The sequence below is a fragment of the Armigeres subalbatus genome, chromosome 3, assembly GCF_024139115.2.
Source record: "Armigeres subalbatus isolate Guangzhou_Male chromosome 3, GZ_Asu_2, whole genome shotgun sequence".
NCBI lineage: Eukaryota > Metazoa > Arthropoda > Insecta > Diptera > Culicidae > Armigeres > Armigeres subalbatus.
Genome location: NC_085141.1, coordinates 107,269,909 through 107,290,457, shown reverse-complemented (window position 1 = coordinate 107,290,457; position 20,549 = coordinate 107,269,909). Strand labels below are relative to the sequence as shown.

General features: G+C 30.9%; 1 pseudogene; it reads right to left on the bottom strand.

Annotated features, from left to right (window-relative positions):
* Positions 1 to 1,792: 1,792 nt before the first annotated feature.
* The window catches only part of LOC134221868 (protein tailless-like), a 99,397-nt pseudogene continuing 80,640 nt past the window's right edge, over positions 1,793 to 20,549 (bottom strand).

The following is a 20,549-nucleotide window of genomic DNA, read 5'->3' as shown; positions in this document are numbered from 1 at the left end:
ATCAAAAGCACGGCAGCAAAATAAAATTTCAATGAATAATTGTAAATTTTCTATAAAAAAAATAGCAAATTGCCAATAAAAACATCAGGGTATGAGAAATGAATAATTATAAAATTTCCACGAATAATGTAAAATTTACATACAAAATTGAGAATTTTCCACAAAACATAAATTAATTAGCACTTTCAAAAGCGAAAATTTAAATTATAAAAGAAGAACTTTCCATAAAGAAATACAAATGTTTCACTAAAAAAATCAATTTTTTGTTATAAATAAATCAATATTAGCTATAAACAATTACAAAATTTTCCGCAAAATAAATATTTATTATCCATAAAAATTTAAAATTTTCCATGCTTCAGCATATCAAAATATAAAAAAATGAAAAACTTCTTTTATGAGAAAATCGAAGTTCAGTTTATTCTTCACATTGATTACCTAAAATATTGCGGAAGACACCATAAAACCTCCTTAGCCTGCAGTAAGACGCGCAGCTACAAAGCAAGACCATGCTGAGGGTGGCTGGTTCGATTCGTGCCGGTCTAGCAATTTTCGGATTGAAATTTCTCTGACTTCCCTAGGCATAAAAGTATCATCGTTTAGCCTCATGATATACGAATGAAAAAATGGTAACTTGGCTTAGAAACCTCGAGTTAATAACTGTGGAAGTGCTTAATGAACATAAGCTGCGAGGCGGCTCTGTCCCAGTGGGGGGATGTAATGCCAATAAGAGAAGAAGAACCATCAAAAAAATCGACCAAACGGTTTTTAGTTTAATTTTTTGTATATGTTCAGTATTTTCTGCTAAGGCCCTTGTAAAATTATAACACAAACCAATAATGCAAATTATGTTTGTGATCATAAAGAATGTACATTCAAAATTTCAGAAAAATGATGGCTCAATAATAAATTGAATAATCTACAAATACACAGTAACGGTCATGTGCGGTATGAACCTAGTTCGAAAACATTTCTAAATTTTTCACCAATTCATGAGGATCGTGAGTCGTTTAGGCACCCGCAAGGAACAGCAGAGATGGAACGAGATAGAGGTAAACAGTAAGCAGGAATATCCTTGTATGCGATCTTCGCACGCATCACCGCACTGTGAGTCGATTTCGGGCAGAGATTTCAATGCGTCAGAGTGAGACGAACGACATCACTGGAAAGGAAGCCATCATCACTACCAGAGGATTATTCAGCAATACCTAAAAAATATAAGCTTATGGCATAAGCCAGCATGGCGGCATTGCTTGTTGTTCGAAGAGTTTAGAAGAATGGATGCGTAGTTTTTTTCTTTCGATCCTTCTGAAATCCGTCGGCACAGATTCGGCGGAGTTTTGTCAAATTATCGGTCATTAAGGAAAATAATCTTCTTTTCTGGGAGCATGGGAAGATTTCTAATGTAGATAGATGTTTGTTTCGTTTAAATAATATATTTATTAGGCAACTACCTGTTTTGCTCTAGCACAACAATTATACTTATTTAACTAATTAGCTATGATTTTTAATAAATTCACTTCGAAAGCAATTTTGATTATATTCTGATAAAATGAGATATTTACACATCAATCACAGTCAATTTAATGATCCAGCGTTCAGGATCGAATTTAAGATCTACAGAACACGACGTCGAACTATTTTGTCTGTATGAGGTCCAGGAGGATTTTCGCAAATGGAGCCGTCCGATGCTTCTCAAGAAAAGTTCTTCTATGTGTAGGTGAAATGTTTCGTAGAATGGTAATAACTGCAACAGAAGTCGATACCCGTAGCTGGACTGGCTACACGTTTCTCACGTGAGCGGGAGCGCTTCTTTAGCACGATCCTCTAGAGCTCACTACGGCGACACTTTCCTGGATTGATTTGGACGTCGATGAAATGAGATCCGATCCGTCACTGCTGCAGCTGGAAATGCCTTTCGGTCGAATTCGTTTGTAAAGCTTAGCCAATGGCCCGGGTAGACGAACTCGTTGGTATCTACTCGAGGGCGACGATTTGGTGAAATTTCTTGGAAGATTTCACTTCGGATAATGCACTCTGGTATGGGCTCGCCTCTGTTGTTCATATATTCACGACAGCAGAAGGTGATTGAATTAATCGGCGGCAGGTATTGGGCAATAGCAAGAATGAAAAAATTCCTGGATTCCTCGAAAAGAACTAGTTGATCATCGAGGGCACTTCTATGAAAGGAACCAGATTTTGAGAAGTTGATATTCCAAAGATCAAGTTGGCAGCCGATTCTCGTGATGGCGTCGGTAGCGATCAGGATGGGGAGATTGCATCGTTGGAAACATCGTTGGCTGAATCAAGAGTTGTGGACTCAAGAAAGCGTTTCGTTGCATGGTAAGATCAAGACCATGGTTGTCTGGCCCATTGGAATGGCGGTGGAATCATCAGCTCATGCCGTAGAGGGTATCCTTTGTAATGAAGAGGGCCATCTGTTTACGTAAGGTGGAGCTTCGAGGTCCACGCTCGTGTTGAACTGCATCCTTGTTCATGCCAACCTCAAACTTCTTCAATCGCATGCTCGGCACTGGTTGCGATGGTTTTGTCACCATGCAGGGTGTCTCGGACTTCGACTTGCACAGTACTGTCGGCTGCGGCGTGATCTCTTGAAGAAAGCCGCACATCCATCGCAAGCGTATATTCCGTAGTGCTTTAGAGCTATGGTCGCGGCATCTTTCACGGAACGTCGTAAAATCGACCTGGAAGATACAATAAAGATAGGGAAAATCGTTAGAAGAGTCGTTACTCAATCAAAGGCATCGAAAAGTACATCCGGAATCAAGTTGCAATCCGCCTCCGTTTGCAAATGTACCGCGTATGCTCTTACTGTATGGGAACTAGGGAACCAGACAAAAAGACCGGAAATGTTTTTATATGTATACCAGGAAGCACGATGACTGCTCTTTCTGTTGATTTTCTACTCGTTTCCTTTTTGTGTGCGATCCACTCAAAAGACTGTGGTGATGAAAAAATGATTGTCGATTCGTTGAAGAATCTCTGTAGTGACTTGAAGTGTTTTGTTTCATCGTTTTAAATATCTTTGCTATTCGTTTGAAAAGGATATTAAATTCAAGTCCAATTCCAAGATATTTGTACAAAAACAATTGAGCAACATCTTGAAGACAAATAGTATTTTTAGAAAAGCTTTCATTAATAACTGAGAATGCTAATAGAATACTAAATTGACAAGTGCTAGTTGAAGTTGAAGAATAATCTTAGAATGGAACATATACACAAGTGGTTTAACTCTCTCTGAATGGAAGATTCAGCTAAGTATACAAGTATTCGCAAATATCGAAATCATTTGTTTGTTTGTTTGTTCGTTCCATATCAAATTTATGTTATAATAATTGCTCAGAGAAATTAAATGTAGATTTCCTTTAATCAGTTTTCGCTATAATACTTACAGCGCCGGAATCCGTAAATGGTTGTATCGAGATCATAAGTTCCAGTAGCTCACTGGAGACTCATGCTTGCCAATTATCCTTTTGTGATTCACGAGTAATAGTTCAGCAACTTTCGCTTTATCACTTTTCGCGCAATAACCACTTGCTTCCACATTCATTTAAATATATCAGCTTTCCTTATCAATGTTCTCGAACCTTCCTAAAACAACAACTGCAATCCTTTTCGCACTTTTTTCCACGACGGGATGATGCTTCTTCATTGAGAAGCTTGCTTGGTTTGATCCAGTTTCGGCACATTCAGGCAGTTATAAGTAGATCACTCTTTTGACGCCCAAGCATTTACTAACTGCTTCCCTCTGATTGGATGCAGCCTCAGGGACCCTCTAGCGAGTGACGTTTAGACCAACTGAAACTCACCAGGCAGGATAATGAGGGCGGTCCTTGCTTACTGGCAACGTTCCTCCAGTTTGTTTTATCGTTTCTGCCGCGGTTCATTCGTAACACTCCACAGTTACAAAGCGAAATTCATTCGAATATAGATCCTGTCGACCGATTCCTTACGATCATTCCGATCGAGGGTCGCGTCGGTACGCCGCGCAATACCTTTCTGCCCTCAATTAAAATTGTCAGGTTGTATCTATTACAGCTGTTCGTCCAGCCCGGAGGTGATTAGTCGAGGCAACGGCAATTTGCTGGACTAGCTGGTGAGAATCTGATTTTCGACTCGAAAGGAAATAATAAAAATAAATATAGTGCCGCATAGATTGCGAGGATGAATCCACCCTTCTTCAAAAGAACGTTGCGTCGTCGTCGTCAGTGACCAGAGCGCAAGCCAGGCACGGCGGTGTGGCGTCGAGATTTATCCAATCACACGGTTTGGTGAGTGGAAGAACCGCGAGAACACGTGTCGGTGACGCGTTTGCGTTGCTCGCAGTCCTTGCACGGAACTAATCTTTGTTCGGCCTGGTTCCCTCAATGACTGCCTTTTATGCAAATAAAACGTACAGAGACACACTCGGCTGCAGTGTCAGCGGTGATGACAGTCGTTACGTCATCTTGGCTCTCCCAACGTTGAGTGGATTCTTATTTGTCGCAAATTGACTAATGGGTCACGGTTCGATAAACATCGAGGGATTATAGATTGAGTCTTCTAGGTTAGAGCAATTATTGATGGCTTCATTCATTCAATTATGCATAAATCGAAACTAGTATATTCCGTCATTTTAGCAAAAAATGATCCTTTTTGTTAAAAGGATACAAATTTGATCAAAATGTATCGTTTAATTTATTATTATATACCTCCGAACGAAAACGTTTTTGGTTCGATTTCAATCGGAATTAAAATGATCGAATACACAACATATAGAATAATTTTAAACACACCTAAATAAGCAGATCAGTCGAGGACTTTCTAAGATATACAACAACTAAGTTTTCTCTTCATTGCAGCATATTGTTACATCACTGAATTAAAGAAAGCCCTGATACTAACTGAAATTCACAACCTTTCGCACTTTATTAAGCTTAAACTTTATGTTTCCCAGAGAGTCCGAAAAGCAAGCAATATGTAGCAGGGCGAGCAGCCAATCGGCTATCGTGCTATCTCAAACCATGTTTTCAAAGATGGGGACATCATAACTGAAAAACAGTTCGTCGATTTGATCTTTGAATTTTCGCTACACCATTTTTCTATCATCGTACGTAGTTATCTTGAAAAATGGTTCTATGATTCTAAACTTTTATATCCATTTTCAGCAAATTTTTTACTAAATTATTTAAATAAAAAAAAGTATGGGTGACAAAGAAATTTATGGAAGAAAAGAATATTATAAATAAAATAAATGGAAAAAGAAATATTATTATAATATCGTTGCTCTCTGATGTGTCACTTAATCACAGGTAGCCATCGGAGGTTCCATTGAGTGTCCAATGCGCCCATTTTTGTGGAAGACCTGCGAATAAACATTTTGTATGTATTTCATTTTTGTCACACAGCTTTTAAAAACATCTGAATATGTATTGCCTTTTTAAGACCACCAGAGTGTACTAACCTCTTAAGAGAAACTCTGTTCTACTATGACAGTTAAGACCAAATAGTATATTATAAAGAGATTTCGCGCTGTGAATTGAATAAATCAAGAATACATTTAATATTATAGAGTTCAGTTGGACATGAGTTGGGGTTGTCTCTATACGATCAAAGCTCGATATGATTTTTTTAAAGACGGCCTATATGCTGATTTGAAAATGCTTCAAACGTATTTTAAGTTATGTTGTTTTTTTATTCGATATTTTTTCTTTTAAAAACCTTTTCACTGAACTATAAGATATTAATTATTAATAAGTGGAAAAGTTAATGTGTTCTTTATTCAGCGCGCTGAGCGATTGTGGAATCATCAGATTTTAATAAGCATAATAATCAATTATTGAGGGAGAAAAAAAAGTTCTGTCTTAAGATGAGTTTAGTGCTATTCCATTTAGTTCCACCACATTGTGAGCTTATCAGAAAGTATTCCGAGTTGAACTGAAAGACTGTCTTTGTATCTCGTACTTGGCGACTATCGAATGCAGGTCAAGCACGAGACCACTGAAGAATATTCCATTATTGAGGTCAAAATATGCATCTGTAAAGATTACAACGTAGGTGGATCTGCAGTCGCCTCTCCACATCTCGATATTGAAGGGACCATCGAGATAGGGAGAGTTCGAGCTACACGCTTAAAATGAATTACATATTTTTGTGTTTCGTTCACACAAAACGGGCCTCTCCTGGAACAACTCATATTATAAGTAACCTACCATGCTTACTGATTTTTGTGAACTGATGGCCGACGATTTTCGGTGAGTTCATTTCACACAGCGAGGAGCAGTCGAAATCGGACCCTAACTTCTGTATGATTTCAAATTGTTGACTAAAGGTAACCAACTTTTCCATACTTATTCGGAGGCTTCTCCAATCGTTTTGATCAACAAAACACATTAGCGATGATTGTATTCGCACATTTGTTTTTCGCCATCGAAGCAAAAGGAAAAACATCGAAAAGTATGAATCCTTGCGGTACATTCTGCACACGTTCGCAATTATAGCGACCCGAAGAGACTTTGACAGTTCGAGGCAAACTCACTTACACATAGCATGCGTATGTGAGACGTACACAGCGGCTGCTCGTGTTTCACACAAATTTTCAATCTTTATGAGAGTCGGTCAAGGTGTCGCCGTGATGTGTGAAAATTATTCATGCGATGTGTACTTGACTTTAAGCGTGTAAGGAAGGAAAATTGAACTGGGTACTAGATTCAAAAATGCTCGTTGCTATGAAAAACTATAACAAAACAAAGATCGTCTAGTAGTCTAAACATTTGAACATATCGACATAAGAAGTGAATCCTGAACAAAATATGACCAGAATCCATTGAGATAGAGATATCGAGATAGGGTGGTTATCGAGATATAAGCCCAAATGTATGTAGATTGAAGGACTGAGAAACCATCAACATAGGAAGATGTCGAGATATAGAACATCGAGATGTAGAGAGATGTAACTCGTCTTACGACAGGTGAAGACATTTTACTAAATGACGCAAGGTCACTCCTGACAGAATCCAAGTTTCAAAGTGCTCGCGTTTTCAGGGGCACACTACTCGATACAGGCGGCAGACAACTGTTATTTTTGTTGATTTAGCTTTGATACGTTGAGCGTTGCTTCCATATCGAGTGGTGTACGAAAACGCGAGCTGTCGAATTCCTTAACTCTTTATGAGATTGCCAATAAAAGAATCAGTTTGGAAGCAATTGATATCCCAAGAGAATTCTCTAAAACACATTTTAGCAATAAATATAAAATCTACAATCTGCCTAATCATACCATGACTTAGCTAAAAGACACATTAAATGGACAAAACACTTATTCTATATACATTGCGATTATAGCAGCTGTCTAATTTATATGTATTTGTACAGCAAATAAATTTTTAGAGAGAACATGTGAGAAACGCTGATATTTGTACGTCAAAGTGGGTGAATCCTATGCTTAGTTCCTCCAAATAAAAAGGTAAAATGATCAACCGAAGAACGAAATATGAGGTGTTACTATTAGTTTGGCTCTGATTGCTACAGCCGAAAACAATGGGTGTGAAATATGCTGCCATTTTATTATTTGCTTTTTTAAATTGTGCAATCAAGGAGGTTGGTGAATAATCTATTGACTCCTTTTTAACCTATAACTAGATCCTAGGCCAGAAGCATAATCAATACAATGTGCATTAATTTGCTTTGTTCTTTTTCAGTTATGAACAAACATGTCGTCTACCTCTGCATGCTAAAAAAAATGAGACGTTGAGAGTCAACCGAGTGTTATTTGATTACCTGCCTAATTAGCCGCCTAACGGTTCACACTGTCTAACAAAAAAGAAATAGAGAGCGTTTTATTTAGGCCAAAACATGCTTTGATTCTGCCCCTGAGGAATCCACACTTTAATGTGGTACGATCAAATCATAATGTTGCTACGTAATGATGTTGAGAAATTGATTATGATGGGATGCAGTGCAATAATGAATGATGTCGTTGGCTGAAGTTTCTTACCTCGAAATTTACCTATTGGTGGATCGTCAGACATTGCTCCTTTTCGCTGTTTGTCCTCTCATCCGTTCCTTCTTTAAGACACTGCACACTGTTCATGACAATTAGTATTTAGCCGACTCAATAGTTTTTATGTGAGATCACTGCAAAATTTATTTGTATATTGTTGTTTAATCTATGAACATTGTAGACAATATAACGAGTTGAGTCAAGACACGCGTATCTATCAGGTATTTCTGGCGGAATCTAATGTAATTCCTTTCAGAACCCAATATTATAGTGACTTTCCCAAAATATTCAATGTAGTGGAAAAAACGTCATGGATTTCATTAGTTGAAAAAGAATAATGTTGGGAATGATGTCAAAATTTGATTTTCAATAAAATTATTTTACTTTTAGAAATTAGCTTTTTCAGATATTCACTTTCAATGATTGTTTAGAAAATCATGTACAACTAATTCACCTTGATATGTTTAACACATCAACAAACAAATAACTACAACATCATGTATGTAAACTGATGAAAATCTATAAATGCTACAAGGAATCTATAACATCTCAAAATCTACAACATCTAAAACTAATACATCAAAATGCAAAAGTCAAAAACAGAAATTACAAAATCTGAAATCTAAAAAAATCATGAAATCTAAAAATGCAAAATACTAAATATGTGAAAATCTAAAAATCCAAAGATCAAAAATTTGAAACCTAAAAAATCTAAAATCTACAAATCTGCAAAATATAAAAATCTAAAAATTATAATATACAAGCTAAAATCTAAAAAAATCTAAAATCTCAAATCACAAGGATCTAAAAATTAAAAACTGAAAGCAAAAATCTAAAATAAAAAATCTGAAAACACTAAAAAATCAAAAACTAATCTAAAATCTAAAAATCTAATGATAAAAATTTTAAAATCCAATTAACTATAAATCTAAATTTAAAAATCCAAAAAGATCAAATATTTGAATCAAAAAATCTAAAATCTAAAATCTAAAAATCTTAAGGTCTAAAGCATCTGAGAAACTACAAATCTAAAATTTAGAATGTAAGAAATCTAAAAATCTAAGAATCTAGAATCTAAAAATCTTAAAAATCTACAAAATCTAAAATCTAAGATCTGAGACTAAAATATTGAAAGATCAACAAAGTCACAAAGATCTAAAAGATTTGAAAAATCTAAAAATCTGCCAAAATTCACAAATATAAAAAACTAAAAACCTTAGAATAATATAAAATCTAAAAATGTAAAAAATCTAAAAATCTAAAAATAAAATCTAAAATCTAAAATCTAAAATCTAAAAAACAAAATCAAAATTTAAAATTAAAAATCTAAAAATATAAAAATCTAAAAATCTCAAGAAATGCTAAAAATCCAAAAATCTAAAAAATCTAAAAGTCTAATATCTAAAATCTAGAAATCAAAATCCAAAAATCAAAAAATCTCAAATTTGACAATCTAAAAATCTGAAAATCTAAAATGTTAAAAATTAATAAAATCTAAAAATCTAAGAATCTAAAAATCTAAAATCTACAAAATCTAAAAATCAAAAAGTCACAAAAATCTAAAAAATGCTAAAAATCAAAATCTAAAAATCTAAAAATCTAAAAATCTAAAAAATCTAAAAACCAAATCTAAAATTCAAAATAAAATAAAAAATCTAAAAATCTAAAAACCTTAAAGTATAAACACTAAAAATCTAGCAAAATCTTAAAGTCTAAAAATCAAAACCTAAAAAATCTAAAAGAAAAAAAATCCAAAGCACCAAAAATCTAAAAACCTGAAATATAAAAATCAAAAATCTAAAACTAAAAATCTTAAAATCCAAGAATTTGAAAAATATAAATCTAAAATTTAAAATCAAAAATGCTAAATAAATCTAAGTCTCAAAAATCTGGAGATCTAAAAATCTTAAAGTCTAAACGATCAGAGAACCTAAAAATCTCCAAAAGGTTTTAGAGAATGTGAAAAATCTAAAAATCTACAAGAATCAAGAATCTAAAAATCTTAAAATCTAAAAATCAAAAATCTAGTTAAGAACCTAAAATGTAGAAAATCTAAAATCAAGATCTAAAAGATTTGAAAAATCTGAAAAATCTGCAAAATCTGCCAAATATAAAAACTAAAACACTTAAAAATATAAAAAATCAAAATGTAAAAATCTAAAATCTAAAATCTAAAATAATCTAAAAGGTAATACAAAAATCTCAAAAATCTAAAAAAAAATCTAAAATTCTAAAAATCAAAATCTAAAAATCTAAAAATCTAAAATTCTAAAAAATCTAAAAAAAAAATCTAAAATCAGAAAAATCTAAAAAATCCAAGTAAAATAAAATCTAAAATCTAAAAATCTAAAAATCTGAAAAATTCTAATCGAAAAATCAAAAAATCTAAAAAAATCCCAAAATCTAAAAATCTAAAAATCTAAAAGAATCGTAAAATGCAAAAATCTAAAATCTAAAATCTATAAAAATCTGAAAAATCTAAAATAAATCTAAAAAACCAAAATCTAAAATATAAAAAATACTAAAATCTAAAAATCTAAAAATCCAAAATCTAAAATCTAAAAATTAAAATCTAAAAATCTAAAATCTTGAAATCAAGTCCAAAATAGTCTAAAGAATCTCGAAAGTCGGATCTCAAGGAAAGTCTAAAATAGTCAAGTATAAAGGTCTAAGTCTACAAGATAAGTCAAAGAGTAAAGTCGAGTCAAAGATCAACAAATGCATCAGAATAAGATCTAAAAGTCTAAAATCTAGGTCAAATCATAAAGATCTAAACTAGATTAGGAGTCATGCAGAAGTCTATCTGAAATAAGGTCTAGACCTAGTCTGAGGTCTAGGTCTGGACTGAGAGTCTGAATAGTCTAAATCTGGAGTCTGAGGTAAAGTCTAGGTCTAGATTTAGAGTCTGGGACTGAGAGGGGATCTAGTCTATTTCTGGGTTGGGCAGACAAGGTCAGGTTAAATCTGAGTCTGGCTAATCGGTGCAAGAAAAGTTGGGAGGTCGGTCTGGAAGGTGAGGAGATCTAGTCAAGAACTAAGTCTGGAGTTGAATCAATCTGCCAGGAGTCTAGTCCAGCAAATCTAAGAACAAGTCTAGATAGATTGAGTCTATTCTGAGAGGAGTCTAAAAAGTCAAAAGTAAATCTGAATTGAAATCTAAGTCTGAATCAGATAGGGTCTAAAGTTAGGGCAAATGCTAGAGGTAAAGTCTAAAGGAGTTAAGTCTGAAAAGATCTACTAAAATAAATCTGAAGCAAAGTCAGCTAATCTAGGTCAAAATGAGTCGGATCTCAAGGTAATCAAGATCTGAAAGAGCAGTGATCTCTAAGATCTATCAGTCTGAGAGAGTCGAAGTCTAATCAGATCTGAAATTAGTCGATTAGCGAGAAAGAGATCTGAGCGAGTCAAGATCTGAACGAAGTCTAAGATCAAGTGCAAGTCAGGTTGGACAAGGATCAATAGATAAGAGTTGATAAACAATCTGGTCTGAAGTAATGAGTCTAAAGATCTGGCCGAGGGTCTTATAAGAGGAATCGGGTTGCTGAAAGATCAAATCGAGATAAGATCTAAAAAGATCTAAACTGAAATCTGCAAGTCAAAAATCTAATCTGGCTGATCGAAATCGAGTAAAACTAAGCAAATCTAAAATAAATACAAAACCAAATTAAAATCTAAAATCTAAAATCAAATCCAAAATCTAAAATCAACAACAATGAATCTCTGAAAATAAAATTAAATAACTGAATCAAATAACAATCTAAAATCTAAAATAATCTAAAATCATCTAAAATGAAATCTAAAATCTAATCTAAAAACTAAAAATCTAACTAAATTTGATAGATAGACCAAATAAACGATTTCACGATTAGACAAAAACACACAATTAAGTCCAATTTCAAACCTACTGTCACCTAAAAAATTCCTCAGTAAACACTCACATGCAGATCAACATTTAAACATAATAAATTTTTTTAGTCCTAAAATCGTAAAAATCTAAACTAGAAAACAGAATCTAAACAAAAATTAACTGAAATCTAAAGCCTAACAGCTGTTACATATGACAAATCCAACTGAATTTAAACAGTCCTAACACAAGACAATGCCAGGTAAGACACGGCCTCATCTCAGATTGAATTACACAGACGCAAGCCCATTGCCACAACCCTAAAATGCGAATACTGAACAGATCTTTTAATGAACCTACCTATAAAGTGTTATGTACGGTACAGTTAATCGCGGACAGTGATTAACAAATCGGCACAAAATTTAATTTTAATTGACACACCAAATCACTGATTTAATGATACAATGTAAACAGTTTTGCAATAAGCAATCACCTTAGACTTTGATTAATTTGGAATGTGACAGTTTTAATTAATCACATTTAGACAATTGATAGTTCTAAACAGAATTCAGTCACAGATCAATTTATTTTCACTTTTATTAATTATTAACAAATACTACAAATTGACCATAACACATGACTAGAACGAAATGTACAAACCAAATTTTGAAACAATTGGTTTTTGGGCCCTTTACAATTTAATTTTCATTTACAAAACTCGCCCTGAAAATGAGACAATTACAACACGAACCGCACGACAGACCATCCTGAACCCCAGAAACCACATTAATGCATATGTTAAGAACCAAGTTTTACCCATTACAAATTTTCAACGTTTTGAATAAACTAACAATTTGAAACAACCTGGCAACCCCCATTTAAAATCTAAAATGAAATCAATTAAAAGAATCTAAAATCAGAATAAAAATCAAACAAAAATCAAATAAAAATCTAAAAATCAAAATCAAAACCTAAATCTAAAATATCAAACTAAACTTTAAAAATCTGAAAATAATCTTGGAATTAAATTAATACTAAAATAAATCTAAAATTGAGAATCTAAAAATCTGAAAATCCAATCTAAAATAAAAATCAATCAAAATCTAAAAAAATTATCTAATTAAACATCCAATTAAAACGATCTAAAACATTCTAAAATCTTAAAATACAAAATCTAAATCTAAAAATCTAAAATATCTAAAATCACTCTAAAATAAAAATCAAATCTAAAAATCTAAAATACAATCTAAAAATCTAATATCAAAAATCTAAAAATTAAAAATCTAGAAATAATTCTAAAAATCTAAAAATCTAAAAATCTAAATCAAAATCAATAAAATCTAAAAATCTAAAAATCTAAAAACAATCTAAAAATCTAAAAATCTAAAAAAAATCTAAAAATCTAAAAGAACAAAAATCTAAAACCTAAAAATCTAAAAAATCAAAACTAAAATACAAAATCTAAAAATCTAAAAATCTAAAATCAAAAATCTAAAATCTAAAAAATCAAAAAATCAAAATTTGGGAATCGTCTGAAAATCTAAATCAAATCAAGTCAAATATTAGAATAAAATCTGACAGAATCTAAAAATTAAAAAATCTAAAATCTAAAAATCTAAAATCTAAAAATCCAAAAATCAAAACAAAAATCTAAAATCTAAAATCTATTAAAATCTAAAAAATCTAAAAATCTAAAAATCTAAAAATCTAAAAATTTTTTAGATTTTTGAATTCTAGATACAGATTACAATTAGATTTTAGATTTTAGATTTTGAATTACAATTTAGGCCCACAATGCAATTGATTTTTCTATTTTAGATACTCAGATACAGACCTAAACACAATTTAGACTGAACACAGGTACAATTACAATTACTAGATGTACAGATTACAGATTTTAGATTTTAATTTTAGACACTGAATTTTCAGATTTTATTTAGATTTTGAACCACAGACACAAATTACAGATTTTTGAACTGTTTTAAATTTTAGACTGGTGCAGACACCCAATTTTAATTTTAAGTGCAGACACAATTTTAATTTTGAATGAATTTTTAATTTGTACGAACACAGACACAGGTACAGGCATACTGAATCTTCAGATTTTGAATTTTGAATTTTAATTTTTTAGACCACAGATTTTTGGTGCTGGGTACTAATACGGATTACAGATTTTAGACACAGACACTAATTACAGATTTTTAATTTTGGTGCAGACACAGACACAATTTTGGGCCACAGAGGTGAGCCACGGGTGCAGGTACAGAACCCCACCAGGCCTCAGGTACAGATTTTTAGATTTTAGTACAGGTACAGGCCTGAGTGCAGATCTTCACAGATACAATTTCAAATTTTAGATTTTTGGGTACAAATTTTGGACTGAATTTGAATTTGAATTTTTTGAACCCACGGGATTTTCAGATTACAGACACAGAGTACAGATTTTTTGAATTACAGATGTTTAAATTTTTTGATTTTGGTTACAGATTCTTAGACACAGATTTGAATTACAGGCCACAGGTACAATTTGAATTTTAATTTTTAGTTTTGAATTTTTTGAATAAGTACAGAATTTCAGATTTAATTCCAAGTTTGAATTTTCGTGTTTAATTAGATTTTTGGATTTTAATTTTAATTTTTAATTTTAGATATGAACACAGATTTTTTAATTTTAGACACGATTACAGGTACAATTTTTAATTTTTAAACCTGAATTTTAGGCCACAGATTTTGAATTTTTAATTACAAATTTTGAATTTTGAATTTTTTAGTTTTGAATTTTTGGTACAGGTACTAATTTTAGACCCTTTAATTTAGCTCAGTTATTGAATTTTGAATTTTGAGCCGTTACAGGCCTGAGCCACCAATTTTAGACCTGGTACAGACACAGGCAGATTTTGACCTGGGTACAGATAATGAGCCACAGATTTTTTAATTTGAATACAATTTTGAATTACAGGCCACAATTTTAGTTTTTTGGTGCTGAACCACAGACACAAATTTTAGACACAGATACTGGTACAATGCAATTTTAAAAAATCTAAAAATCTAAAAATCTAAAAGACTAAAAATCTGAAAATCAAAATCTAAAAATCTGAAAATCTAAAATCTAAAATCTAAAAATCTAGAAATCAAAATCTAAAAATCTAAAATCTAAAATCTAAAAATTTAAAATCTAAAATCTGAAAACTTCTAAAAATACGAAAATCTAAAATCTTGGAATTTTAAAAATCTTAAAATTAAAATACAAAAAATCAAAAAATCTATAAATTAGAAAATCTAAAAATCTATAATCGAATATCTAAAAATTTAAAATCTAAGAATCTAAAAATCCGAAAAAATAATAAAAAATCTAATTCAAAACATCGAAAATCTAAAATCTTGGAATCTAAAATCTGAAATTCTAAAATTTTAAAATCTAAAATCTAAAATCTAAAAATCTAAATATCTGTAATCTTAACATCTAAAAATCAAAAATCTAAAAATCTAAAAATCTAAAATCTAAAAATACAAAATCTAAAAATCTAAAAATCTAAAAATCTAAAAATCTAAAAATCTAAAAATCTAAAATCAAAATCTAAAATCTAAAAATCTAAAATCTAAAAATCTAAAAATCTAAAAAATCTAAAAAATCTAAAAATCTAAAAATCTAAAAAGTCTAAAATCTAAAAACCTAAAAATCCAAAATCTAAAAATCTAAAAATCAAAAACCTAAAAATCTAAAAATCTAAAAATTTAAAATCTGAAAATCTTAAAATCCAAAAATCTAAAATTAGGAGATCTAAAAATCTAAAATCAGAAAATCAAAAAGTCTAGAAAATATTTAGAGAATCTAAATATCTAAGAAGTCCAAGAAATCCTAAAAAATTAAAAAATCTAAAAATCTATAAAAAATCTAAAAATCCCTAAAATCTAAAATCTAAAATCTAAAAATCTAAAATCTAAAATCTAAAAATCTAAAAAATCTAAAAATCACAAAAATCTAAAATCTAAAATCTAAAAATCTAAAAATCTAAAATCTAAAAATCTAAAAAATCTAAAAATCTAAAAATCTAAAATCTAAAAATCTAAAAATCAAAAATCTAAAAATCTACAAAATCTAAAAATCTGAAAATTTAAAAATCTAAAATTTAAAAATCTAAAAATCTAAAATCTAAAAATCTAAAAATCTAAAAAATCTAAAATCTAAAATCTAAAAAATCTAAAATATAAAAATCTAAAATCTAAAAATCTAAAAAATCTAAAAATCTAAATCAAAAATCTAAAATTAAAAATCAAAAAATCTAAAAATCTAAAAATCTAAAAATCTAAAAATCTAGAAAAAAAATCTTAAAATCTAATTCAAAACATCGAAAATCTAAAAATCTTGGAATCTAAAATCTGAAATTCTAAAAATTTTAAAATCTAAAAATCTAAAAATCTAATAATCTTAACATCTAAAAATCTAAAAATATAAAAATCTAAAAATCTAAAAATCTAAAAATATAAAAATCTAAAAATCTAAAAATCAAAAATCTAAAAATATAAAGAAATCTAAAAATCCTAAAAATCAAAATCTAAAAATCTAAAATAAAATCTAAAAATCTCAAAATCTCCAAAATCTAAAATCTAAAAATCACAAAATCTAAAAATCTAAAATCTAAAAATCTAAAAATCTAAAAAAATCTAAAAATCTAAAAATCTCAAAATCTCAAAAATCTAAAAAATCAAAATCTAAAATCTAAAATCTAATTCAAAATCAAAAACCTAAAATCTAAAATCTAAAATCTAAAAATTTAAAAAATCTAAAAATCTAAAAACACTAAAAAATCCAAAATCTAAAAATCTAAAAAATCTACAAAGGCAAAATCTAAAAAATACAAAAATCTAAAATTTAAAATCCAAAAATCTAAAGATCTAAAAAATCTAAACAAAAATCTAAAAATCTAAAAATCTAAAATCTAAAAATCTGAAAATCTAAAAAATCTAAAAATCAAAATCTAAAATCAAAAAATCTAAAAAATCAAAATCTAAAACTCAGAGAATCTAAAGTCAAAGGAGTCTAGAGGTCAAGGAGTCTAAAGTCTGAGAGTCTAAGGAGTCACAAAGGGTCTGAGGTCTAAAGATCTGAGAGTCTAAAGAGTCTGAGGAGTCAGATCAGGGTCTAGAGATCTGGGAACTCGGAAGTCTGAGGTCTGAAGATCTGAAGATCAAAGAGTCTGAGGAGTCTGAGGTCTGAAGTCTAAAGTCTGAAGTCTGAAAGTCTAAAGGAGTCTGAGGGTCTGGGAGTCTAAAAGGGGTCTGAAGATCTGAAAAGTCAAGGGTCTAAGAAGTCCTGAGGTCTGAGGTCACAAAGATCTAAGGGGTTTAGAGATCCAAGATCTGAGGATCTGAGGAGTCTGGGCAGGCTGCAGGAATGCAAAGATCTGAGGTCTGGGAACACAAGGAGTCAGAAGATCTGAAGATCTAAAGGAGTCTAAAGGAGTCTGAGTCAAAGTCTGAGGGTCTAAAGATCTGAAGATCTGAGAGTCTAAGGGTCTGAGATCTGAAGTCTGAGTCTAAAGAGATCCCCAAAAGGGAGTCTGAAGATCTGAGTCTGAGTCTGAGAGGAGTCCAGGAGTCTGAGGAGTCTGGAGTCTGAAGTCTAAAGGAGTCTAAGGAATCTGAAGATCCTGAAGTCTGAGGAGTCTAAAAGATCTAAAGTCTGAAGTCAAAGATCTGAAAGTCAAAGATCTAAAGTCAAAGATCTAAAGATCTGAATCTAAAATGGAAAGATCTAAAATCTAAAAATCTAAAGTCAAAATCTAAAAGATCTAAAGTCTAAAAGTCTAATCTAAAATCTAAAATCTAAAAATCTAAAAATCTGAAAATCTACAAAATCTAAAATCAAAATCTAAAAATCTAAAAATCTAAAATCTAAAAGGTAAAATCTAAAATCTAAAAATCTAAAATCACAAAAATCTAAAAATCTAAAAATCTAAAAATCTAAAAAATCTAAAATCTAAAATCTAAAAAATCTAAAAATCTAAAAATCTAAAATCTAAAAATCTAAAAATCTAAAATCTAAAAATCTAAAAATCTAAAAAATCTAAAATCTAAAAATCTAAAAATCTAAAAATCTAAAAATCTAAAAATCTAAAAATCTAAAATCTAAAAATCTAAAAATCTAAAAATCTAAAGAAAAATCTAAAAATCTAAAGATCTAAAATCTACAAAATCTAAAAATCTAAAAATCTAAAAATCTAAAATCTAAAAATCTAAAAATCTAGAAAAATAGCAATGCCAAACCTTTACCAAACAACAGCTTAGGAGGCCGAAGTTTTTCGAACATAAGGAAATGAATTCAACATTCTAGAATATGGTTTTGAAGTTCAAGATATACGTGAAGCATTCCAATACAACATTTTTTGTAGCTTTTGCCAAACTACGATTGAAGATCCTTAAAAGGTTGGCCTCACACCTGCTCCAGAAATCCTGGGACTGCGCCCAGCAGGCTAAAGCACCATGCTTTGAGGTACTTCCCATACCCAATATGCCTGTCTATCCTTTCCACTTTTAGCATCTTATGGTGCATCATATACGATTTTGTGTTGACTGAGTCCTGAACATATCTGAACATAGCTTAAGTTTCCTCGTTAGTCACTAGCGATACCACTTCGATGATCATGTTTCGAAATCACATCCTTCTAGTGTTATGGCAAAAGTTTCAATAGATCTCTCAGGAGACGTACTGTTGGTCCTAGTCATCACTATCCTGTATGCATCCCCCTTGTAGTATCATTCGTCATCCTGCACAGCTGATCAAAGCATGCTCTCTTATGACATTTTATCTCGTAGATCAGAGCTCTGCTCGCTGTTTGGAACACCCGACGTCTATCAACCCTTTCAGTGTCAGTAATAGCACGTCGCAACCTTCTTTAAGCTCTAGAACAAGTTCTACGAAGCTCTACGATCGTGCTCGTCCACCAGTACACTGGTTGTCGATTTCCGGTAGTTCTGGCCCTCTTAGGCATTGCACTATGGTCCAGGATACAGATTTACGCGGAAAGATGCATTTTACGACAAAACTATATTTTTTAGAAAAAACTGTTGTTCTAAAATTGTTCGAAATAAGTAAAGGCCATCATTATGAATTGCAATCAAAAAAATGGGGAGCCCCACCATATAAAAAAAAAGTAGAACATATTTCCTTATTTTTTGGAATATGGACATGTAATGTTCTAGAAAGTTATAGCGCCAGCTTATTCCAATTAATTTTGCTTAAAAAACTTTTCTGTAGCTTTTAGCTGTGGCTGATTTCGAACAATTTTACCCCTAATTGGATTAGGGGTGTACCTCACAAAGAAACAGTATTTTGATCAACTTTTTTTTGTTTTGGATTTTCTCGAAAAAGTCGTCTTCAGGTGACTTTTAGAGCTCAAAAATGCATCTTTCGATGGGTAAAATATGCTCAATATCTTCTACCGATCAAAAGTTAATAATCGTTTTTCTGTCAAAATTACTTTTTTTCTCATAAGTTGATATCTCCGGTTAGGGCAGACTAAAAAATATGTTTACGGCATTTGAAAGAAATTCATATTCCGTATTATATCAAAAATTGGAGATATGTTATTTTTTATCTCAAAGTTTTACAAAATTTACTAAAAATAACGTTTTTTCAAAAAATTGATATAACTCGACATTGGACGAAGATACTGAACGTCATATTCTTACTTAGCAAAACACGCGTTTTGGAAAGCCCTAAAAGAAGAATCTTCAGAAGGTGACATTTGTGAAATGAGAAATGAAAATAAAAATCTACCAGCTTTAACACTTTTTATATGTTTTTATCATTATCATCGTATTTGCAAGATTTTTCGAGAAAAGATGCATTTTCGGCCTAAAAAGCATACTTTTAAGAAAAACACTGTTGTTCTACAAAGGTTGTTCTAGGATACTCTAGCCCTTATTATAGAGTTACCAAAAAAATAAAGGTGGGCCATTTTATAAAATGTAAAATTTTATTTTTTTTGCAAATTTGCCAGGAATATGGACATTAAAATGTTTTACAAGAAGATTATGTAGCGCAACTTTTTTTCCAATCAACTTTGCTATATAAATTTTACTATGTAGCTCTTAAGTTTACTTGTTTTAGAGTAATTTTACTTTACCAGAGTTAGGGGTGTCCTTCAAAAAACAATATTTATGATCACTGCTCATTTTATTTTATTTTCACAGGATGTCACCTTCTGAAGACTTTTGGGGCTTTCCAAAACGCGCGTGTTAATTTCTATACAGAATATCGTTTGTATCTTCTTCCAATGTCGAGTTATATAAATTTATTTGAAAAAACATGATTTTAGTAAAATTAGTAAAACTTGAGATAAAAAAATAACATATCCCCAATTTTTTGACATAATAAGGAATATAAATTTCTCTTTCAAATGCCGTGTAAACATATTTTTTTAGTCTGCCCTAACCGGAGATATCAACTTATGAAAATAATGTAATTTTGACAGAAAAACGATTATAACTTTTGATTGGTAGAAGATATTGAGCATATTCACCCATAAAAAGTTGCATTTTTTGAGCTCTAAAGAGTCACCTCAAGACATTCGAGAAATCCAAAACAAAAAAGTAGATCAAAATACTGTTTTTGTAGGGTACACCCTAATCCAATTAGGTTCAAAATTGCTCCAAATCAATATATTAAGAGCTACAGAAAAAAAGGATTTTTTGCAAAAT